At 44.5% G+C, this 22,261-nt stretch overlaps 1 protein-coding gene and 1 non-coding gene across 2 annotated transcripts in view; both read right to left on the reverse strand.

Annotated features, from left to right (window-relative positions):
- Positions 1–22,261, reverse strand: part of pde1a (phosphodiesterase 1A, calmodulin-dependent) — a 440,733-nt gene that overhangs the window by 109,396 nt on the left and 309,076 nt on the right. The gene's annotated exons all lie outside the window — the stretch shown is intronic.
- LOC144504138 (5S ribosomal RNA) lies at positions 3,687–3,805 on the reverse strand. Its single transcript, XR_013499579.1, has one exon. It is a non-coding gene; the product is annotated as a 5S ribosomal RNA (ribosomal RNA).

Here is a 22,261-nt window from a genome sequence, read left to right on the forward strand (position 1 = left end):
AGGACCCCCAGGTCCCTCTGCACAGTAGCATGTTGTAATTTTTCACCGTTTAAATAATAGTCCCTTTTCCTATTATTCCTTCCAAAGTGAATAACCTCACACTTACCAACGTTATACTCCATCTGCCAGACCCTCGCCCACTCACTTAGCCTATCCAAATCTCTCTGCAGACTCTCTGTGTCTTCCACGCAATTTGCTTTCCCACCCATCTTAGTGTCATCCGCAAACTTTGTTACCCTACACTCGGTCCCCTCCTCCAGATCATCTATGTATATTATAAATAGTTGAGGGCCCAGCACCGATCCCTGCGGCACGCCACTAGTCACGGATTGCCAACCAGAAAAGCACCCATTGATACCTACTCTCTGTTTTCTGTTAGATAGCCAATCTTCAATCCACGCTAACACTTTACCCCCAACTCCATGCACCTTTATCTTTTGCAGTAACCTTTTGTGAGACACCTTATCGAAAGCCTTCTGGAAATCCAAATACATCACATCCACCGGTTCCCCCCTGTCAACCACACTCATCACCTCCTCAAAAAACTCCAGTAAATTAGTCAAACATGACTTTCCCTTCCTGAATCCATGCTGCGTCTGCTTGATTGAACCATTCTTATCCAGGTGTCCTGCTATTTCTTCCTTTATGATAGATTCCAGCATTTTCCCAACTACGGATGTTAAGCTAACCGGCCTGTAGTTACCTGCCTTTTGTCTGCCTCCTTTTTTAAACAGTGGCGTTACATTAGCTGTTTTCCAATCAGCCGGCACCTCCCCAGAGTCCAGTGAATTTTGATAGATTACAACTAATGCGTTTGCTACTGCCTCTGCTGTTTCTTTTAGTACCCTGGGATGCATTCCATCCGGACCAGGGGACTTGTCTACCTTTAGTCCCATTAGCCTACCCAGCACTACCTCTTTAGTAATAGTGATCGTTTTAAGGTCCTCACCCTCTACAGTCCCATGACCATCTATTTTTGGTATGCTATTTGTGTCCTCCACTGTGCAGACCGACACAAAAAACTTGTTCAAGGCCTCAACCATTTCCTCGTTTCCCATTATTAAATCCCCCTTCTCATCTTCTAAAGGACCAACATTTATTTTAGCCAATCTTTTCCTTTTTATATATTTGTAAAAACTCTTACGATCAGTTTTTATATTTTGTGCTAGTTTACTTTCATACTCTATCTTTCTTTGCTTTATTGCTTTCTTAGTAGTTCTTTGTTGCTTTTTAAAGCCTTCCCAATCCTCGAATTCCCCACTAATCTTGGCTACTCTGTATGCATTGGTTTTTAATTTGATACTCTCCTTTATCTCCTTAGTTATCCATGGCTGGTTATCCCTTTTCTTCTTCACTGGAATATATTTTTCCTGAGTATTGAGAAAAATCTCCTTAAAAATCCTCCACTGTTCCTCAACACCAATTAGTCTGTGTTCCCAGTCTACATTATCCAACTCTGCCCTCATCCTATTGTAATCCCCCTTGTTCAAGCAGAGGACACTGGTTTGGGACCCTACTTTCTCACCCTCCATCTGTATTAGAAATTCAACCATATTGTGATCACTCATTCCAAGAGGACTCTGCTGAGCCTCTTGCCAATGATATGCCCCTGGGTCCCGTCATTCCACAGCTGCTCGAGCTGCAAAGGCAGAGTCGCAAATATCAGGAAGGGATGACAGCAGCAATTCCAATTGGAGGAATCCCATCGCCTTCTATCCGCAGAGATGGTGCCGTCACTGCAGCACAATGAGGCCAACACTGCAAGGGTGGTGTCCACAATGGAGGCCTTTCTGCAGAACATGCACTCCATGGCAGGAGATGTCTGCACCATGGCTCAGCGCATGAGCTCCATGGTGCAGGGCGTCTAGTGCATGGTGTAGGCGCTGGTGGGAATCCATGAGTGTTAGCGCCAGAGGATGGCAAGGATCTTAGTCCATGGAGGAGCAGAGGGGCCCCTGGGAATCCAAAGGGAAAAGGATTGGCAGGAGCGCAGCCCTGAGCCCTCCAGCCAGGTGATCCTGGGCATCTCCAGCCCACCTGCACCCCTCTCCCTGTGAGCGACACACCTCGAACCCCTACACCGAGGAGGGAAGCAGTCAAACATCCATGCTGCCCAAATGCAGGCCTGGACCCTCAAGGTCCTGGCCCCCCCAGGGGACGCCCACCAAGGTCATCTCAGGCAACAGGGCGTGGAAGTCAGCAGGCCGCCTCAACCTCAGATACGGATCCTGGGGATACACTTAGGTGTTGTAGGACGGTCAGGAAGATTAAGAAACTGTGGGCATTTAGTGGGGACGAGTAAATATAGATACTAGTGTAGATAGATCACCATTTTGTTTTGAATGTTTGGCATTAAATTTCACTTTGTTCAGCCACAGAGCCTCCACCCTGTCTGTTAATGCCACCAAGCTTGGGGGAACCACTGTGCTCACCTGGCGCCTCGTCCCTGTGGAGTTTGAGAATGGCAGTGCTGTGTCCCTCCCAGACAGACAATGCAGTAAGGAGGTGGTACTGCCCCTCTCCCCCGACTCCCGGAGCCCATCTCCCAACCCCCATCCATGGAAGGGTGAACGCCTTAGCATTCCCCACCCCCCCTCCCCCACCGCATCATCAAGGCGCACCCCTCTCATGTCTAACAGTGTTCTGTAGTGATCACGAGCCAAGGGCTGTCGAGATGCTGCCAGACTGCCCACCTTGGCTGTAATGTAAATGTGAACACCAGGACCCTTGATGTGGGTGCGGCCTATAGTAGCTGACATTGTGCATCCCACGTTTCTGAGCTCTGTGATAAACCCATTCGATGGCAGGAAGCATTATGCTCTCTGTCAGGCAGGAGTCAGACATATCACTGAGGATGAGGGGAGCATCATTCTGTCCTCAATGCAAATCATCATCATTCTCTCACAGAGTCAATCTTTTTGACCAACCAAATACACTAAATCAAATTAACTGAGGAACAAATTAAAAGGGGCTGCTCCCCCCAAAAAATGGAACCGCCCGAAACAAAAAAAACAAAGCAGAAAGGAAACTTAAAACATCAAACTAAAATGTGATTAAAGGGGTCGATAATACACCCCAGTCCCTGCGGTGCCCAACGACACGGAAGGTCACAACAGTGCCCTCGGACATTGCATGCTTCCTCTCCAGGGACACCTGGCCGCAAATGTAGCCACGGTAGAGGGGCAGACAGTCAGGTCAGACAGCCCCTTCAGTTGCCCACTGCCTGGACCTGTTTATGGCAAGTTTGGCCAGGCCCAGGAGCAGGTTCACGGGAGGGTCCCCTCCGCACTGAATGCCCACAGATCAGGAGCGTGGGAGTGCAAACAAAACATCAGCAAAAGGTTTTAAAGGGAACTGAAAAGGGAGTGCAGCTTATAACATTCAAAATAGACATGGTCCATGGACCTTTCAAGATTGCAAAAAGGGCAGGTTTCTTGGGAGCCCATGAACTGGTGCAATCTACGGTTGTATGGCGCTGCTGCATGCACCACCCTCCATCACGGGTCCCTGATGTAATGGGGGAGGATCCCTCCATTGAGGGACCTCCAGTGGGAACCTCTCCTGCCGGATGGCAACCAGGCCCGCCAAGGTGTATCCAGGCGACGATGAGGACACGGTAGTAGTAGATGTGCAGCAGCAGCCCATACAGGAAACCCCTCTGTGCAGTGACAAGGGGAATGGAGGGAAGTCTACTGCACCTGATATTCCCAGGCAGTCTCCCATCCCAGTACTAATCAGGCCTGAGTCTGCTTAACTTCCGAGATCAGACAAGATCGAGTGTTTTCAAACTAGTATGGCCATAGGCTCTCCTGCAGAGCCCAGCCAATAGTTTCAGCGCCCTGCCCATGATACCTGGCAACAGCAGGAGAGCATACTGCTGGCACCACATAACTGGTGAGATGTTAACCTCCATGGTGGGAGAGCTAGTTGATCCCAGTCCTGCTCATCCCTGAAGTGAAATGCTATGAGCCCATCCCTAGCAATTTGGCCCAGTCAGGCCCTGACTACAGTCCCGGCTTCTTCCGCCTCATCATCTGCGTGGGCATCCTCACCCACTTCTTCAACATCCTCCTCACCTGAGCAGATGTGGCACTCCTCCATCTCCTCCAGGTCCAGGTGGTCTCCCCCTGCAGCCCCAAGTTGTGGAGAGCACAGCGGACTACCCTCTGGGGTTATATTGTAGAGCACCTGCTGACCAGTCCAAGCACCTGAACCACATCTTCAGCAAGCCAAACGCCTGCTTGACCAGAATGCGCATTGCAGGGTAGCCTCATTGTAACAAGACAGAATGCTATGTACTTCCCTCTTCTGGCATAAAGAGTGTCAATAACCTTCTTTATACAGCAGTGGACTATGAATTAGGAGGTATCATTGTATACAAAGATGTCATCTTCACAGCCGCTGACAGCATCATTCTCGACCGAGGCTGCTGATCTGTCTGCAAGAGGGAGCAGATTTCAGTGATCACCTCCTTCATGAAATAGAGCATACACTGCTTCTCAATGAGGTAGAGGTACTCTCTGTAAAGCCCGGACGAATAAGACTTCTCCTCCTCCCTCTGCGAGCAGCTTGTCCTACTCTGTGTTGCCTCTGCTCAATCTCCCTGTCATATAGCAGGCCGAGGGGATACTAATATCAGCACCAAAGATTGGGAGCCAGTGGCCTGACCAGAGGCTCTGAGGTCAGAACCAAGGCCTTCACCAACTCACAGCATTCTACAAAGTCAGACAGAGCCAGCACCTAAAAACAGTTGGTGTTCCCTTTAAATAGCAGTAGTGGGAGATTTTCCTGTTGCTGAACCTGGACCTACACTGCATAATTCCAACATTGGCTCTTTGTGCCAATGCTAGTCACCTCACCAAAATGGCATACAGCGTGAGTCAGGCTTGAACCAGTTGCGTGTGGGAATTATGTAAATCTGCAACCAAAATGCCACAATGGAGTAAAGCGTTAATATCAGAAGCACATGCTACTGATGTAAGGACGATCTAACATCACATGATTGAGTAGCAGAGATCTGAAAGTAGAAGCTCTAACCTGGTGCAGAGGTCCCTATGTCTATATTGTAGGTGCAAATAAAGAGTGATCATCTTAACAAATTACAGTCCCAAACAGCTTACTTTGGGAGAATAGACAAGCCCCAAAGAACCCCATCTATTTTTTTTGTGTCACAAGGAGGCCCATATTAACACTGCAATGAAGGTACTGTGAAAATCCAGAGTTGTAACACTCCGGCACCTGTTCGGGTACACTGAGGATGAATTTAGCATGGCCAATGCTTTTAACCAACACGTCTCTCAGACTGTGGGAGGAAACCGGAGCACCCAAAGGAAACCCACGCAGACACGGGGAGAAGGTACAGACTTTGCACAGACAGTGACCCAAGCAGGGAATGGAACCCAAGTCCCTGATGCTGTGAGGCAGCAATGCTAACCACTGTGCTGCCCTAGACTCCAAACACACAACAAAACAAATTTTGCTTGATTTTTTTTCTTGTCTTCAATTAAGTGGAAGGATAGTATTGTGGAAAGGATGGCGATGATCAAGTGGAGGAATGGTTTATTAATAAGATATAATTATATGCAAAGGATGATAAAGATGCTACCAAATACTTCGACTCCAGTCTGTAGACTATCTGAGAGAGACCACGCTCAGTCGCAGGGTCCCTGTCCTCCGGCCCGATTGGCCAAATGGGTCACATGACCCTCTGGCGACTCACCACTTAAAGGGGCTCACTACTACATAAAGTTTATTGACAATGAAGTGGAAAAAAAACTGTTCTAAAAAATGTTTTCTACCAGAAATATTTACAACATAAATCTCTTCCATTTCCCTTCACCATCATCTCTTCAGAAGACGGGTGGTCAACAATCAATCCAATTCCAGAGCAAACCACATTTGTTGTTGATTAAAATGTTAACTGACCTTCTGCCCCACTCATAACTTTAATTTAGTTCTTGAATTTTCAAAAATTTCTGCCAAGATTTATACCAAGTATTTGGAATTCAAGTGTTATACACTTTGATGTTTCAAATCTTCAAAGCTTTAGGGTAATAAACAGGTCTAAAGCTAAATATGACAGCAAATAATTTTTATATTTAATGATTTAAAGAAGATAAAGAATCAATTTGGCTAGAGCTAAGGAACAACAAGGGTTGTTCCTTAGCTCTAGCTTGGTGTAGTTTACAGACCGCCAACAAGTAAGAAGGGTGTAAAAGAACAATTCTGCAGGAAAACTACAGAGAGACGCAAACATTATCGAGTAGTTTCAATAGGGTCTTTAATTATCTAAAGTATACTGGGACAGTGGTAGTGCAAAGGACAAAGAGGGGCAAAAGTTCCTAGATTGTGTTCAGGAAATTTTTCCACAGCAGTATGCGTCCAGTCCAACAAGAAAGGATGCACAGTTGGACCTGTTTTTTGGAACTGAGGTAGGCCAAGTAGATCAAGTGTCAGCGAAGGAACATTTAGGAGACAATGACAACTGTATTATAGAATTACCCCTGGATTTGTGACAAACTGGGGAGCTTTTATAAAATTAAACTTTATTTAACAACACAGTTTAACTATAACAAATGAATTAGCTTAATCTTTAACAGTTGAACAATACTTAAAAATGAAAGGAAAAAAATCTAAATTCTAATTTGTCACCTTACCAGTTCCAATTAAGCAATATTTCTCTTATAGACTTAAACACATTTTTGATTTGGGTTTGGAATGCACTGTCGGGAAGTTTGGTGAAGGCAGGTTTAATTAAAGCATTCAAGAGGGCATTAGATGATTACCTGAATAGAAACAAAGTGCAGAGGTACAGGAAAATTGCAAGGGAATGGCACAAAGCCATATTGCTCATATGGAGAGCTGGTGCAGACACGACAAACTAAATGGCCTCATTCTGCACAGTAACAATTCTGTGATTCTATGGTCCAATGATATTATGCTTGTTAACAATTTGTCAAATTGTGGCAAAAGTCTCAAAGTCTGATCCTCCACTTGGCTGAACTGCTTAGCCTCAGTTGTGCCACTACATTGAAAAAATCGGCAGAAAAACTCTGAGTCCACAATTCATTTTCTAAACTAAAATTGTGTATAGTACTTAACGCTAGGATCTGAAACTTCCCAGCTCAGGGACATCGTAACTGGGGGCTATCCCAAAGATATGCTGTGGAACATTCCCACACCAGAAGTTCCCAGGTAAGGATTGCATGGCAATTTCCTGGGAAGTTCAAACTTCCATTGGGCAATTTCCTGCAATTGGAACCAGCCAAAAGTACGATATAAATCGCAAACTTTGGATGGTTCAAAATGCTTTGCAAAACAGTTATCCATGAAAAAGTTAGAAGAATTAGGATCACTTCTGACTCCTGGGAAACTATAGTACAGCCCATCATGGGACGTCCACCACCCCTTAACATCTGACCCCACTGATTAACTGATCTCCTCCACTGGACAGTTAATCTTTACCCATCTGACCACCTGACCCCTCTCTAACCACCCAACCCCTTTCCACTGACCACTGCAACCCTCCCCAAACATCTGACCCTGTCAACTCTCCCCACTGACCAAACCCCACACTTATCACCTCACCCCTACTGACCATCCACTGGCCACAACAGCACTGAAAATCCGATCCTATCCCCCTACTAGCTACTCAATCCCCATCTTCCCACTGACCACTCAAAGAATAAAAGTAGAGCACAGGAACAGGCCCTTTGGCCCTCCCAGCCTGTGCCGATCATGATGCCCTAACTAAACTAAAAAGAAACCTCTGTCCTTGGTCCATATCCCTCTATTCCCTCCCTATTTATGAACCTATCCAGATGCCTCTTAAATGTTGCTAATGTGTCTGCTTCCACCCCCTCCTCTGGCAGCGCATTCCAGGCACCCACCACTCTCTGCATGAAAACCTCCCTCGCACATCTCCCTTAAACTTTCCCCCTCTCACTTTTAACCTGTGCCTCCTTGTAATTGACACTTCCACACTGGGAAAAGCCTCTGACTATCCACCCTGTCTATGCCTTGCATAATTTTGTGGACCTCTATCAGGTCTCCCCTCAACCTCCATCTTTCTACTGAAAACAATCCTGGTTTATTCAACCTCTTCTCATAGCCAATGCCCTCGAGACCAGGCAACATCCTGGTGAACCTTCTTTGCACTCTCTCCAAAGCTTCACGTCCTTCTGATAGTATGGCGACCAGAACTACATGCAATACTTGAAATGCAACCTAACCAAGGTTTTATATAGCTGCAACATGATTTGCCAACTCTTGCTCAATGCCCTGGCTGATGAAGGCAAGAATGCCATATGCCTTCTTAATCACCTTGTGTTGCCACTTTTCAGGAACTGTGGACCTGCATGCCCAGGTTCCTCTGTTAATGCTCCTAAGGTTTCTGCCATTTACAGTATAATTCACACCTAAATTTGATCCTCCAAAATGCATCACCTCGCATTTGTCCAGATTAAACTCCATCTGCCATTTCTGTGCCCAAGTCTCCAATCTATCTCTATCCTGTTGTATCCTCTGACAATCGCCGGCACTATCAGCAACTCCACCAATCTTCCTATCATCGGCAAATTTACTAATCAGACCACCCACATTTTCTTTCAGATAATTTATATATACTACAAACAACAGAGGTCCCAGCATTGATCCCTGTGGAACACCACTAGCAAGAAGTCTCACAACACCAGGTTAAGGTCCAACAGGTTTATTTGGTAGCACAAGCCACTAGCTTTCGGAGCGCTGCCCCTTTATCAGGGAGTTCTGTTCACAAACAGGGCATATAAAGACACAAAATAAAGACACAGATGCCTCTTAAATGTTGCTAATGTATCTGCTTCCACCACCTCCTCCTTTATTTTGTGTCTGTATATGCCTTGTTTGTGAACAGAACTCCCACTCACCTGATGAAGGGGCAGTGCTCTGAAAGCTAGTGGCTTGTGCTACCGAATAAACCTGTTGGACTTTAACCTGGTGTTGTCAGACATCCTTCTATGACCAAGCCAGTTCTATATTCATCTAGCCAGCCCCCCCAAATCCCATGTAATTTTAGTTTTGTACCAGTCTGCCATGTGGGACCTTGTCAAAAGCCTTACTAAAATCCATATAAACTACATCCACAGCCCTTCCATCATCAATTATCTTTGTTACCTCTTCAAAAAACTTAATCAAGTTGGTGAGACATGACCTTCCCCGTACAAAACCATGCTGCTTGTCACTAACTAGCCCATTTTCCTCCAAATGTGCATATATGTTTCCATCCTCCACTACTCCTGGTCTTAGGGTTACCAACTGAGATGTATTCTGGAGGCTTGCTCCACACTGCGGCCATTAGTCAGCCAACACATCCATCCTTGCACACATGCCTTCCTGTGCAAACTGGAAAGCAAAAGGACTAATTAACCAATTGAATGATGCTTGACTGTCAGCCAATAGTCCTTCCTTCCCATTTTCAATACTTCTATATCTGATAAAGGGAAATGTTTAGAGAAAATGAAATAAAAGCATTTTTTAATGTCATTATGATATTTTTTCAGTTACACACAACAGTATCTCTGGAGATTGGTCTTCAATTCCAGGTGATTCTAGGCCAATTTTGGAGGGTTGGCAACCCTACCTGGACTTGGTGGCAGCCCAGCTACTTCTTTTTAAAGTGGTCCTCATAACACTTACAAAACACATAGCAGGCAATAGTTTTGGTTTAGACATAACAGTGAGGGTGTCTTATGTCTTTGGCGTTACATGAACAATGTTCCTTTGCATCTTTTGAAAAGAAAACTTTCACATAGAGGCAGTGAAATCTTTTACATCCATTTGAACAGATGGGTTCTCAGGATAACATTTCAAAGACCATACCTCTGATAATGCAGAACTTGACTGAGTATCCAAAGGGCCAGTTTAGATTGAATTTCATAGACAGACGAAAGTCTGTCTATAGAAGTCAATGCGATGGAAGGTACCAGTTTACTCAGACACTCAAATAACATCTCAGAATTATCCAGACCTTTGTGACATGCTACTCTAAAGGATAGTTTCAAACACAACTCAGCTATCTCCCCCATATATCAACTTGAGGAATCTAGCAGCGACACAATAACATCCCTCCATAATCCAATAAATTAAGGTTCAATTTTAGCAGAAACCCTCGATTTGTGGCAAATTCCTGGATTACTTCATTTTAATAGCACAAGCCAAGCTTTTAAATTCAGATCTGATATCTGGGTCAGTTTAACCGAGCTGGCACCATTTGATGTAACTTGTTTTCTGGCTAGGATTCATATTCTTTAACAACTAATTATTATAAAACAAAGCGTGCAGTTATTTTTAAAGCATTGGTTCTCATATTCATTATTCTTTCAAATATTAACTGCAACACTTTCCAAACTTTGGCTGTCAAGGATGGGATGTTGTGCTCTGTCTAGTTCTCTCTCAATTTCATTTTTTTAAACAGCCACATGTTATCAAATACATTGGAAAAAATCTTAACAAAACAATATTAATGCATATAGGAGGACAGAACAATGATTATTTAATTGCTCCTAAATAAATTAGTTTAAAAAGTACTCTTAAAACTAGAAATAATGGAGGGATTTAAAGGAGTCCACAGAGCAGGAAACGTGCCGTGCAGTGTGACTGAATTAGGCAGGATACAAATCCTGATTTCCTGACGGTGGGCTGAGATATAAAGATAAAGTCAGCAGTTTGGTCTCAGGGTGTTACCTGGCAAAGGCCTCACGGGGCTTTGAGTTCACTTAAAACATTTTAATTATAGCCGCTGAGGGTGATCGCGCACAATGTCCTTTACAATGCTTCGAAGAGAGGGTCAGCAGAGCCTATCAGCTCAGCCACGTCCCACAGAGTGGAGAGAACAACACTGGACATTAACACAAACATTCAATAAAGAATGAACAAAAAAACACAACATTGTACCTTCCACAATAAAGGAAATATCCATAACTCCCCTATACCCATCAATATATGCCAACTATGAGGCTCACAATACATGCCAAGCTGTTCCAGTGCAGCTACAACACTGGCATGCTGATGGCAATGTGGGCAATTGCCCAGGTATGCAGTGTCCAAAAAACCCGGACAAATCCAACTTGGCCAATTATTGCCCCATTCGTCCACTCACGATCATCAGCAAAATGATGAAAGAAGTCTTTGATGGTGCTATCATATGGCACTAACTCAGCAATAACCTTCTCACTGATGTTCCAATCCTGACCTCATTACAACCTTGGTACAAAATAGGATGAAAGAGCTGAACTGAAGAGGTGAGGTGAGAGTGACTCCTCTTGATATCAAGGCAGCATTTGACCAAGTGTGGCACCAAGGAGCCGTCGCAAAGTTAATGGGAATTGGGATGCTCCACTAGTCGGAGTCAAATCAAGATGGTTGTGGCTGTTGGAAGTCAATGATTTCAGCCCTGGAAGATCACTGGAGGGGTTGCTCAGGGTAGTGTCGTAAGCCCAAAGATCTTGAGCTGCTTCATCAATAACCTTCCCTCCATCATATGGTTAGGAACGAGGACGTTCACTGATGATTGCACAATGTTCAGCACCATTCACTACATTTCAGATATGGAAGCAGTCCGTGTCCATAAGTAGCAAGACCTAGACAACATACTGGCTTGGGCTGATAAATGCCAAGTAACATTTGTGCCAAACAAGTGCCAGGCAATGACCATTTCCAACAAGAGAAAATCTAACCATTTTCGCTTGACAATAAAAGGCCTGGCTGAATCCCTCAGAATTAACATCCTGGTGGTTACCATTGACCATAAACTTAACTGGGCTAGCTGTATAAATACTGTGGTTACAAGAGCAGGTCAGAGGCTGAGAATTCTGTGATGAGTAACTCATCCCCTGACTCTCCAATGTCTGTCCATCATCTACAAGGCACAAGTCAGGAGTGTGATGAAATACTCTGCACTTGCCAGGAACATCACTCAAGAAGCTCGACACCATCTAGGGCAAAGCAACTCCCTAGATTGGTACACCACACTTACCCACAGTGGCAGCAGTGTACATCTACGACAAGGCACACTGCAACAATTCAGCAAGGCTTCTTCACAGCACCTCCCAAACCCACGGCCCTTACCACCTGGAAGGGAAAGGGCAGCAGATGCATGGGGACACCACCACCTGCAAGTTTCCCAGCAAGTCACATATGATGGAGGGAAGGTTATTGATGAAGCAGCTGAAGATGTTTGGGCTTACAACACTACCCTCCAGTGATCTTCCAAGGCTGAGATCATTGACCTCCAACAGCCACAACCATCTTGACTTGGAACTACTTTGACATCCCTTCATTGTTGCTGGGTCAAAATTCTGGAACATCCATTGTAAGTGTACCTACACCACATGGACTGCAGAAGTTTAAGAAGGCACCATCCTTTCAAAGGCATTTAGACATACGCAATAAATATTGGTCTAGCCAGTGATGTGTATGACCCATGAAAGAACAAATTAAAATATAACCTTGGCCATGCTAGTTTCTGTGCAACAAATAATGGTGATGAATATATGGATAAAGTGAAAACCAATGCAATGTGAATTATTTACAAGTGATTTGTGATCATACGTGTCTCCCCTACATGTCACCGGCACTTTAGATTTTAATTGTGATCATGTGGCAAATGGGAAAAAGCAAGAGAGTGAAGTTGATGGTTACACTGTCAGGAACAGCACGCTGTTGAGAAAATCCCACCCCCAAAGGCCAGAATACCAACCAATGACTTACTTATTGCTCAGTCTCACAAATATACCATTAAGTAATGGCAGTCTTGGAGAGTCCATAATTTTTGCAAAGACATGGATAAAACTTAAGGACAATGCCTACATGCCACTTGAAGATGATTTTATTCTTTCAGAAAAGGGTTCCACATGCACTCTCACCAGACCTTAGTTTCAGGACTTTAAATAAAGATGCACATCTTAATGTCAAATTGATAGATATAGAATGGAATCGTCCTGATTCTGTAGAGATAGCTTTGGAGGCGGGACTGGAAGAAAAATTAGGAAAGCTTGTTACAGGGCCCCTCTCTGATGGGTGCCCTCTGAGCAATCGTGCCAGAGAGCATGGTTTGTCTGGCACCTATCTGTCGTGGATAGCTAGTTATACTAATTAGTGCCCACTTAGGTACAAATTAGTGATGCTGCTAGGACCTTCACAATGGTACAAAGGCCTCCCTTCTGTGGCAGATGATTGACATGTGCCTGGAGATAGCCTCCAGCTGGCCTACTTTAATTACACAGCATCTCCCATCTGAGTAGCTCCTTTGATCCCAGTGTCACCAGGGAGGCGGCTCCTGCTACCAAAATGGCAGCCACCAGAGGCCCAAGATCGAGGAATGACCCAGACCACAGGTAAGTAACAGTAGTAGGGATTTTGTAGGGTGGGGTTCGCAGGGAAGGGTGGCGGTGGGGGAGGGGGGCGCGGGGTGGTGCGGTCGGTGTTGGAAGCAAGGGCAAAGGGGGTGGCTCTGTGCTGGTCCCTCTTTCCTTATACCAGGTTCCTCAATCAGGTACTGTGTCTTTGATTGAGGGACCTTTGCCTCCACCAGCGCCCCACACTCCCACTCTGGAAAACCACAAGCAGCCCACACAGGTGTATTTGACATATGCTGCATGAAGACAGGTTAATCCGCTGCTCTGTTAATGCCAGTGGTAATGGGATGTGTCCTTTAGGTCATCATTAATTGGCCCCTTAAGGGCTGCAATTGGAAACTAAGCAGGAAGCCTAATCATGGGCCCTCCCACCCCAGACCTAACTTCGGCATACCACCCTCCCCTCACCCCGATTAAATGCCCTCCCCACCTCTAAGCACGCCATGTGGCCATAAAATTTCTCCCAATGTGTACATTTCTCATCTGTCACTCTCTGTAACTTGAGCTTATCTAAAACCCATCTGCCCATATCTTAACTTACATTGAGTCTTATTCGCCCATCACTTCTGTGCTTGCTGTTCTACACTGGCTCCCAATGTGGCAATGTTTTGGTTTTAAAATTCTCATCCTTCTTTGCAAATCCTTCCCTGGCCTTGGCCCACCCTGATTCTGTAATCTCCTTTAGCCTCCTAAATCTCCAAGATCTCTGACCTCCTCCAATTCTGGTCTCTTGCATATCCCTAAGTTTAATAGCTCCAACACTGATGACTGAAGCCTCTTCAGCTGCCTAGGACCCAGTTTGAATTTTCTCCACTTTTCTGCTGCTCTCTCCTCCTTAAACATGTTTCTTAAAATCTCTCTCTTTACCAAAGTTTTTGGTCACCTGCCCTTATATTTCCTTACGTGGCTTGCTGTTAAATGTTGTTTGAGAACACTCCTGTGAAGCATCTTGGAATGTTTTGCTGGGTGTAATATAAATGCAAGGTGTTGTTATCATTAGGCTTTGCTATCATAATTGAAGCATTACCATTAACATTCTGTGTCATAAAGGCATTAAGAAACAAAGGAATATTGAACTAACACAAAGGCCGGAATTTTACCCATCCATCAGCCATGGGAATCGGAGCGGGCGAGGGGCGGACCATGGAAAGGGCCGTTAACCTTGGGCAGGATTTTACAGTTTTGGGATGAATGAGGCTGTAAAATCCCACCCAAAGTACCAGCAACTGGCTGTCTATGTTTTCTTTATTAGCTGTATGACGATGTCTACTTCTGAGCAATAATCTTTCAACCAACTTCAGTAAGTGTTTAAAAGCATTTAGATTTTACAGTCTTAATGGGACACACAAACACGGACAGATATCTGTAATATTCTTGATCTTATGAAACGGTATATCTTCTGAATAATCAAGAACATCTGGACTGGAGATTTGATAGCAGTATGTTAAAAATGACCACTAGGAATCTCCCTGGATTTGTCCTGATCAGGCATTTTGGTGGAAGAGAATTAAAACATTAAACACAAGTTTCTGCCAAGGTTGATTGTGAGAAAGTCCCAGGAAATTCCCAGGAGCTAGAGCATAAAAAACATAAGACATAGGGACCAAAGTAGGCCATCAAGCCCCTGGAGTCCACTTCATTCAATAAGATCATGGTTGACCTTGGACCTCAATGCCACCATCTTGCCCTATCCACATATCTTAAGATTCCCTTATATCAGGTATGTCGAGACATGGCATCATACTCTAGACATCATAATCTGTGAAGCAAAGCAATCACTAATGCTAGGTGCCGCTGAGCTTCAACCTGATTCTGATAAGCCCATTCTAACCTGTGAATTTTCCTAAAGAATGAATTAAATTCTGAGCATACGGTATTTACTTAGAACATTTACACTATGTTTGCTGAAAGAGACAGGCCACATTAAGTATAGCTCGAAGATGGTGGTAGAGAACACATTGTGCATGATGTAGTATAATACTCCTGTCATTAAAAGCTAGCACATTATTTGTTTCACCATAAACAAACAACCATTACCACACCATGCCAGATTTGCTACTAGTCTATTAAAAGGTATATATTATACACAGACATCCCACTCCAAGCATCATATTTTGTTACAAATGTAAAGCAGTCTTTCAAAAAAAAGTGCTGGGTATTTCTGTCCTATGTTTGTGACATAGAAACACAGAAACATAGAAAACAGAAGCAGGAGTAGGCCGTTTGGCCCTTCGAGCCTGCTTCACCATTCATTTTGATCATGGCTGATAATCAAGTTCGATATCCTGGTCCCACCTTCCCCCCATATCCATTGATCCCTTTAGCCCCAAGAACTATATCTAATTTCTTCTTGAAATCACACAACCATCTAGAAATTGAGAAGTGCATTCCAGTCTGAAAATGGCTCCAAATGGAAAAGAATTGAACACTGATTAACCTCAAAAGCAAATAGAATTAGTAACTTAGAGTTCTAAGTTAGAAGAAACAATGCATTCTGTATGTCCTGATAAAACAGCCAATGGTCCAATTTTCCATGAGAAATACTACAGGGGACCTACTAATGATCAACAGTTAAACTTCTCCATGAGATTATGTTGTTATGGGAACAGAAGCAGGCCATTCAGCCAACCAGTCCATGTTCCACGAGAGCCTCCTCTTTTCTCATCAAATCCAACATTGTAACCATCTGGATCAACATAGTCAACCCAAAGCAACTAAGACTACTACTCCTCCGAATGCACTTACCTTTATTCTGCCATTAACACATTTTGATCTCCTAATGTGCCACTATCAGCACCCTTCTTAACCATGATCACCTCCATTTATATTCCCTTTGTCTTTTTGTACATGACTTCTTCGTCAATCTCTCCCTAGTCTCCACCTATCGCTGACCCTCCATTCAGCCCCTACTGCTCCACAGCGTACCTCCCCACAACCACCCTCACCAACAACAGTATAAATCTCACCCTATTTCCAATTCTTTTTAGGTCTGACAAAGAGTCATCCAGATTAGAAGCCAGTTTAGAACTTGAGACTGGGAGTGGGTGGGGTGGAAAATATAGACCCCCGATACTAAAATTAATTAAGAACTGATGGGGATAAGGTGGTGCTCTCAAGCTTTTAGTGTATAGTGGAACAATTTTTATTGATGAAATGAGAAACTGAATAGAGTCAGATATTAATTAAGTAATTAATTTCCTTGTACTTTTCACCACAGGCTGCTGATTGCATGGGATAGTTTTGAGCACGTGGGAATTTGTGGAATGTCTAAGAAATGTTTTTTTTTGGAGCAGCTTGTGACAGAGCCTACTAGGGAACAGGCAATTCTGGATTTGGTGATGTGTAATGAGGCAGACTTGATTAGGGAACTTAAAGTGAAGGAACCCTTAGGGAGCAGTGACCACAATGTGTTAGAATTTACCCTGCAGTTTGAGAGGGAGAAGCTGGAATCAGATGTAACGGTATTACAATTAAATAAAGATAATTACAAAGATATGAGGACAAGCTGACCAGAGTTGATTGGAAAGGGAGCCTAGCAGGGAAGACAGTGGAACAGCAATGGCAGGAGTTTTTGAGAGTTATTCGGGAGGCACAACAGAAATTCATCCCAAGGAGGAGGAAACATACCAAGGGGAGGACGAGGCATCCATGGCTGATGAGGGAAGTCAAGGACAGCATAAAAGCAAAAGAAAAAGCATACAAAGTGGCAAGGATTAGTGGGAAGCCAGAGGATTGGGAAGCCTTTCAAAGTGAGCAGACAACTAAAAAAGCAATAAGGAGGGGAGAAAATGAAATATGAGTGTAAGCTAGCTATTTATATAAAAGAAGGTAGGAAGAGTTTTTTTCAATAGATAGAAGGAAAGAGAGAGGCAAAAATAGACATTGGATCACTGGAAAATGAGGCTGGAGAAGTAATAATCAGAAACAAAAAAATGGCAGAGGAACTGAATAGTTACTTTGCATCACTCTTCACGGTGGAAGATACCAGTGGGATGCCAGAGCTCCAGGAGAATCGGGGGCACAGGTAAGTGTAGTGGCCATCACTAAGGAGAAAGTTCTGGGAAACTGAAAGGTCAGAAGATGGATAAGTCACCTGGACTGGATGGAATAGACTCTAGGGTTCTAAAAGAGATAGCTGAGGAACTTGTGGAGGCATTGGTGGTGATCTTTCAGCAATCACTGGAGGCAGGGAGGGTCCCAGAGGACTGGAAAGTAGCTAATGTAACGCCGCTGTTTAAGAAGGGAGGGAGGCAGCAGATGGGAAATTATAGGCCAGTTTGCCTGACTTCAGTCATTAGCAAGATTTTAGAGTCCATTATTAAAGATGAGATCGTGGAGTACTTGGAAGTGCATGATAAAGTAGGACTGAGTCAGCACGGCTTCGTCAAGGGGAGGTCACGTCTGAGAAATCTGTTAGAGTTCTTTGAGGAGGTAACAAGGAAGTTAGATAAAGGAGAACCAATGGACGTACTTTATTTAGATTTCCAAAAGGCCTTTCACAAGGTGCCACATTGGAGACTGTTAAATAAGTTAAGTGCCCATGGTGTTAATGGTAAGATTCCTGGCATGGATAGAGGATTGGCTGACTGGCAGAAGGCAGAGAGTGGGGATAAAGGTGTCTTTTTCAGGATGGCAGCCGGTAACTCGTGGTGTGTCTCAGGGGTCAGTGCTGGGACCACAACTTTTCACAATAAACATTAACAATTTGGAAGAAGGAACTGAAGGCACTGTAACTAAGTTTGCAGATGATACAAAGATATGTAGAGGGACAGGTAGTATTGAGGAAGCAGGGGGGCTGCAGAAGGACTTGGACAGGTTAGGAGAGGGGCAAAGAAGTGGCAGATGGAATACAATGTGGAAAAGTGTGAGGTTATGCATTTTGGAAGGAGGAATGGAGGCATAGACTACTTTCTAAATGGGAAATGCTTAGAAATCAGAAGCACAAAGGGACTTGGGAGTCCTTGTTCATGATTCTCTTAAGGTTAACGTGCAGGTTCAGTCGGCAGTTAAGAAGGCAAATGCAATGTTAGCGTTCATGTCGAGAGGGCTAGAATACAAGAGTAGGGATGTACTTCTGAGGCTGTATAAGACTCTGGTCAGACCCCATTTGGAGTATTGTGAGCAGTTTTGGGCCCCGTATCTAAGGAAGGATGTACTGGCCTTGGAAAGGGTCCAGAGGAGGTTCACAAGAATGATCTCTGGAATGAAGAGCTTGTCGTATGAGGAACGGTTTAGGACTCTGGATCTGTACTCATTGGAGTTTAGAAGGATGGAGGGGAATCTTATTGTAACTTACAGGATACTGCGAGGCCTGGATAAAGTGGACGTGGAGAGGATGTTTCCATTAGTAGGAAAAACTAGAACCAGAGGGCACAACCTCAGGCTGAAGGAACGATCCTTTAAAACAGAGATGAGGAGGAAATTCTTCAGCCAGAGAGTGGTGAATCTGTGGAACTCTTTGCCGCAGAAGGCTGTGGAGGCCAGGTCATTGAGTGTCTTTAAGACAGAGATAAATAGGTTATTGATTAATAAGGGTTCAGGGGTTATGGGGAAAAGGCAGGAGAATGGGGATGAGAAAAATATTAGCCATGATTGAATGGTGGAGCAGACTTGATGGGCTGCGTGGCCTCATTCAGCTCCTGTGTCTTATGGTCTTATGGGAATAGCTTTGAGCACACAAGGATAGCTTTGATCACTCAGGAATAGCTTTGAGTACCCTGGGATAGCTCTGAGCGCACGGAGATAGCTCTGACCATGCAAGAATAGATCTGAGCATGCGTGAATATCTTTCAGTGAGCAGAACACCCTTATGCTACATCTCACCTCCAAGTCATAACCAAAAATAGTTACAATACAGGCTGGGATTCTCCGAAAAAATTCTAAGTGTCGAATTCACGTGAAAACTGGAGTGAATTGTATTGGCCATTTCAGCAGGGTTTTCAAAATGAATCACCCACACTTTGCGCACTGCAGAGCTCACTAGAAGTCCAGAAATCTGGGGCGGGGCCTATTCCCACTGAAGAGGCTGAAATCAGAGCGCTGAGCAGGCCACTGCGCATGCACGTATCTCTGGCAGATCACTAAACAGGTCCTCCCAGCATTTCAATCGCTGGCCTCAATCCCCCACGGACATCACTGGCCTGATTGCTGGCCTCTCACCCCGCCACCCCGCCTACGGACATTGCTGGCCTCCTGACCTGCCCCATTAGACCCTGTCCTCATTAGGCCTTGCCCCTTTGCATGGGCAGTGCCAAGATTTCCCCATACATTGGCACTGTGCTCCTTGGGCAGTGTCACGGGGCCCAGGCTGGCACTGCCAAGGTGTCAATGCCCAAGGGGCACCCCTCCAGTGCCCAAACCTCTGGGGGGCCTCGATTGTCTCCCCTTCACTCCAGTGGGGTCGGGCCGCCAACTCCCTGCAAGTGGAGAGCTACTGTAAAACCCACTGGAGTGAAATACTCCTGGCGGCGGGGGGGGGGGGGGGGGGGGGGGGGGTGGAGGGGGGGCGGGGTTGCAGGCTGGTGGGCCTGGAGACTTCAGTACATTCAAATTGCCCCCTGCATATCTAATGCAGCTCCGAACTGATTTCTGGCACAGAGCTGACGGCGCCAGAAATCCAGTGCTGGGAGACACGCTCGGGGCTGGACCACCAGCGCGAATCCTGTGGATCAGGTCCACTTAAATCTCCCGGCCCGTTGCACTAAAAAATCAGCACAGCGGGATGGGAGAATCACCCCCATAATCTTTCTTTGCCTGATACCCCCTTTTCCCCACTCAAAATTCAGATAGTCTGGAGGCTTAATGATTTTTCCAGATCTCGTTCTTTGCACATTTGGAGGAATGGTGGTCTCAGTTGTTTCAGGTTGACTTTGTTGATTCAGAGTTGACATCGTAGTATTCCACGTTTCTGGCACTTGGGTGTCACCATTTGATTCGATTTTGCGCTCTTTCATGTCACGATTCGCTTTATCAACAACCTGTCTTCTTTGGTCAGATACCGTGGGCTTTCCCGTTCCTTCTGAAGGGATTGGTTGCATTGTTCGTTCATAAGTTGGATTCGGGTTTTCTTTTTACCGTCGGTTCCACTATGTTCTTCTTGGACGATTACATTTCAAAAATCGAATCTTCACTTCCAGTGATCTCACAATTGTTTACTCCCTTAGTTTCCAATTCTCTTTCAAGCTTTGAACTATTTGCTTTAGCCTCAGCAACTACTCTGGAGAGTTTAGCTTCTTTGTTTCAGAGTTATTTGTGGAACTCTTATCCAAGTTTAACAACTACACCATGGCATTCAGTTCCTTTCATTTTCTTTCTTCCTTGTTCACTGACTACTCCTTTGACTCTTTCAATCCTCTCATTAGATCCTCAGTCTGTGTCTTAGAATTTTCTTATCTGCTTCTTAAAGCTGGGTTTGCTCTTCCATACTGTGCATCTCATTTTTTATGTTCTACTTCCTTTGAGCAACATTGCAAAGTTCTCTTTAGTTTGTGTTTTTCATTAGCAATCTCAGTTGATGTGCATGAAAGTTGGTTCTCCATACTGAACAGATTTTCCTTTGCAGAGTCTAATTCCTCTGTGCCATCTTCCGAGCACACACACTTTTGCTGATTGATTCTGAGATGCTTCATGCTCTTTTGTGAGAGCTTCTCCTTTCTCTTGCAACTGTTCAATTTTTAGTGACAATTCTCAAGTTCTTGATTTTCATTTCAGCCATTCCATTTCTCTTCAACTCAATGTTTCTCAGTACATTTGAGACATCCAGTGCGTATTCTCCGAGTTCCTTGAGCTCCCGTGTTGGATTGGTATTTCCTGATTGATGCGCGATTAATTCACTCGGGAGGCTAGGATGTACCCCGGGAATAAAGGCTTTTATTCACAACAAGAATAGAGCATACTGCTTAACAATACTATCCCAGACTAAGGGCTACTAGGAAGTAGCAGTGACCTTTATACTCCTGTAAGAAGGCGGAGCCAACCGGAGTGTACCACAGAACAATGCTAACAGGTGGAACACCCCAACCCTAACCCCAACAGTAACAAGAGTAACATATGTACAAGTACCCATAGTGGTAACCATCTATGGTTCAGTACCCATAGTGGTAACCATCTATGGTTCAGTACCCATAGTGGTAACCATCTATGGTTCAGTACCCATAGTGGTAACCATCTATGGTTCACCACACTGATCTTATTTCTGACTTTTCTTTCTCTGTCTGCAGCAGGGCTTTGTCTTTGTCTTTCACTTAGATTTCACTGATGGCCAAGTCTGTCTCCGGTGAAGTCTTAACTTGTTTCAATTCTGTAATTGTGCTACTCGTGGTTTCGTTATTCACTCACAGTTCGGAAAGGTCTACGGCTTTTCCTTCCAATGCCTCCTCATTTCCATTCAGCTGCTTCTTTAGCTCTTCAGTCCCTTTCTTGTGCATCTTGGCTTCCTCCTGGAATACAGAACACTGCCTGATCTTCTCTGCCAGCTGGTTCTTTACTTCTTTCAGAATGATATTAAATTAATTTTGCTTCTCTGTAATTTTCCAAAGGAAGAAATTTTGAGCTGAGGGATCCTTGAAGTAGGTGAAGGTCCTTCAACCGGCTTTTCTTATATTTGTGAAGCTCAATTGCTTTGTCTTGAGTTTTCTTGTAATTCAACATAGTCTATTCAACTTTGTTCTGCTGTTCTTCCATTCTACTGTTCAGGACAATCTTCATTCTTCATACTATTGAATGTTTAATTCTTCCTTTTGCCTTTGGCCTTGAAGGCCAATCAGCTGTTCTTTCAACTGTTTATTTTCATGTCAACCCATTCTGTGCTTCAGTGTGTTGCTTTTTTGTTACCGGTAGCTTTATTCTTGAGTAGTATCCAACATCTT

This window comes from Mustelus asterias, chromosome 14, assembly GCF_964213995.1.
Source record: "Mustelus asterias chromosome 14, sMusAst1.hap1.1, whole genome shotgun sequence".
In the NCBI taxonomy this organism is placed as follows: Eukaryota; Metazoa; Chordata; class Chondrichthyes; order Carcharhiniformes; family Triakidae; genus Mustelus; species Mustelus asterias.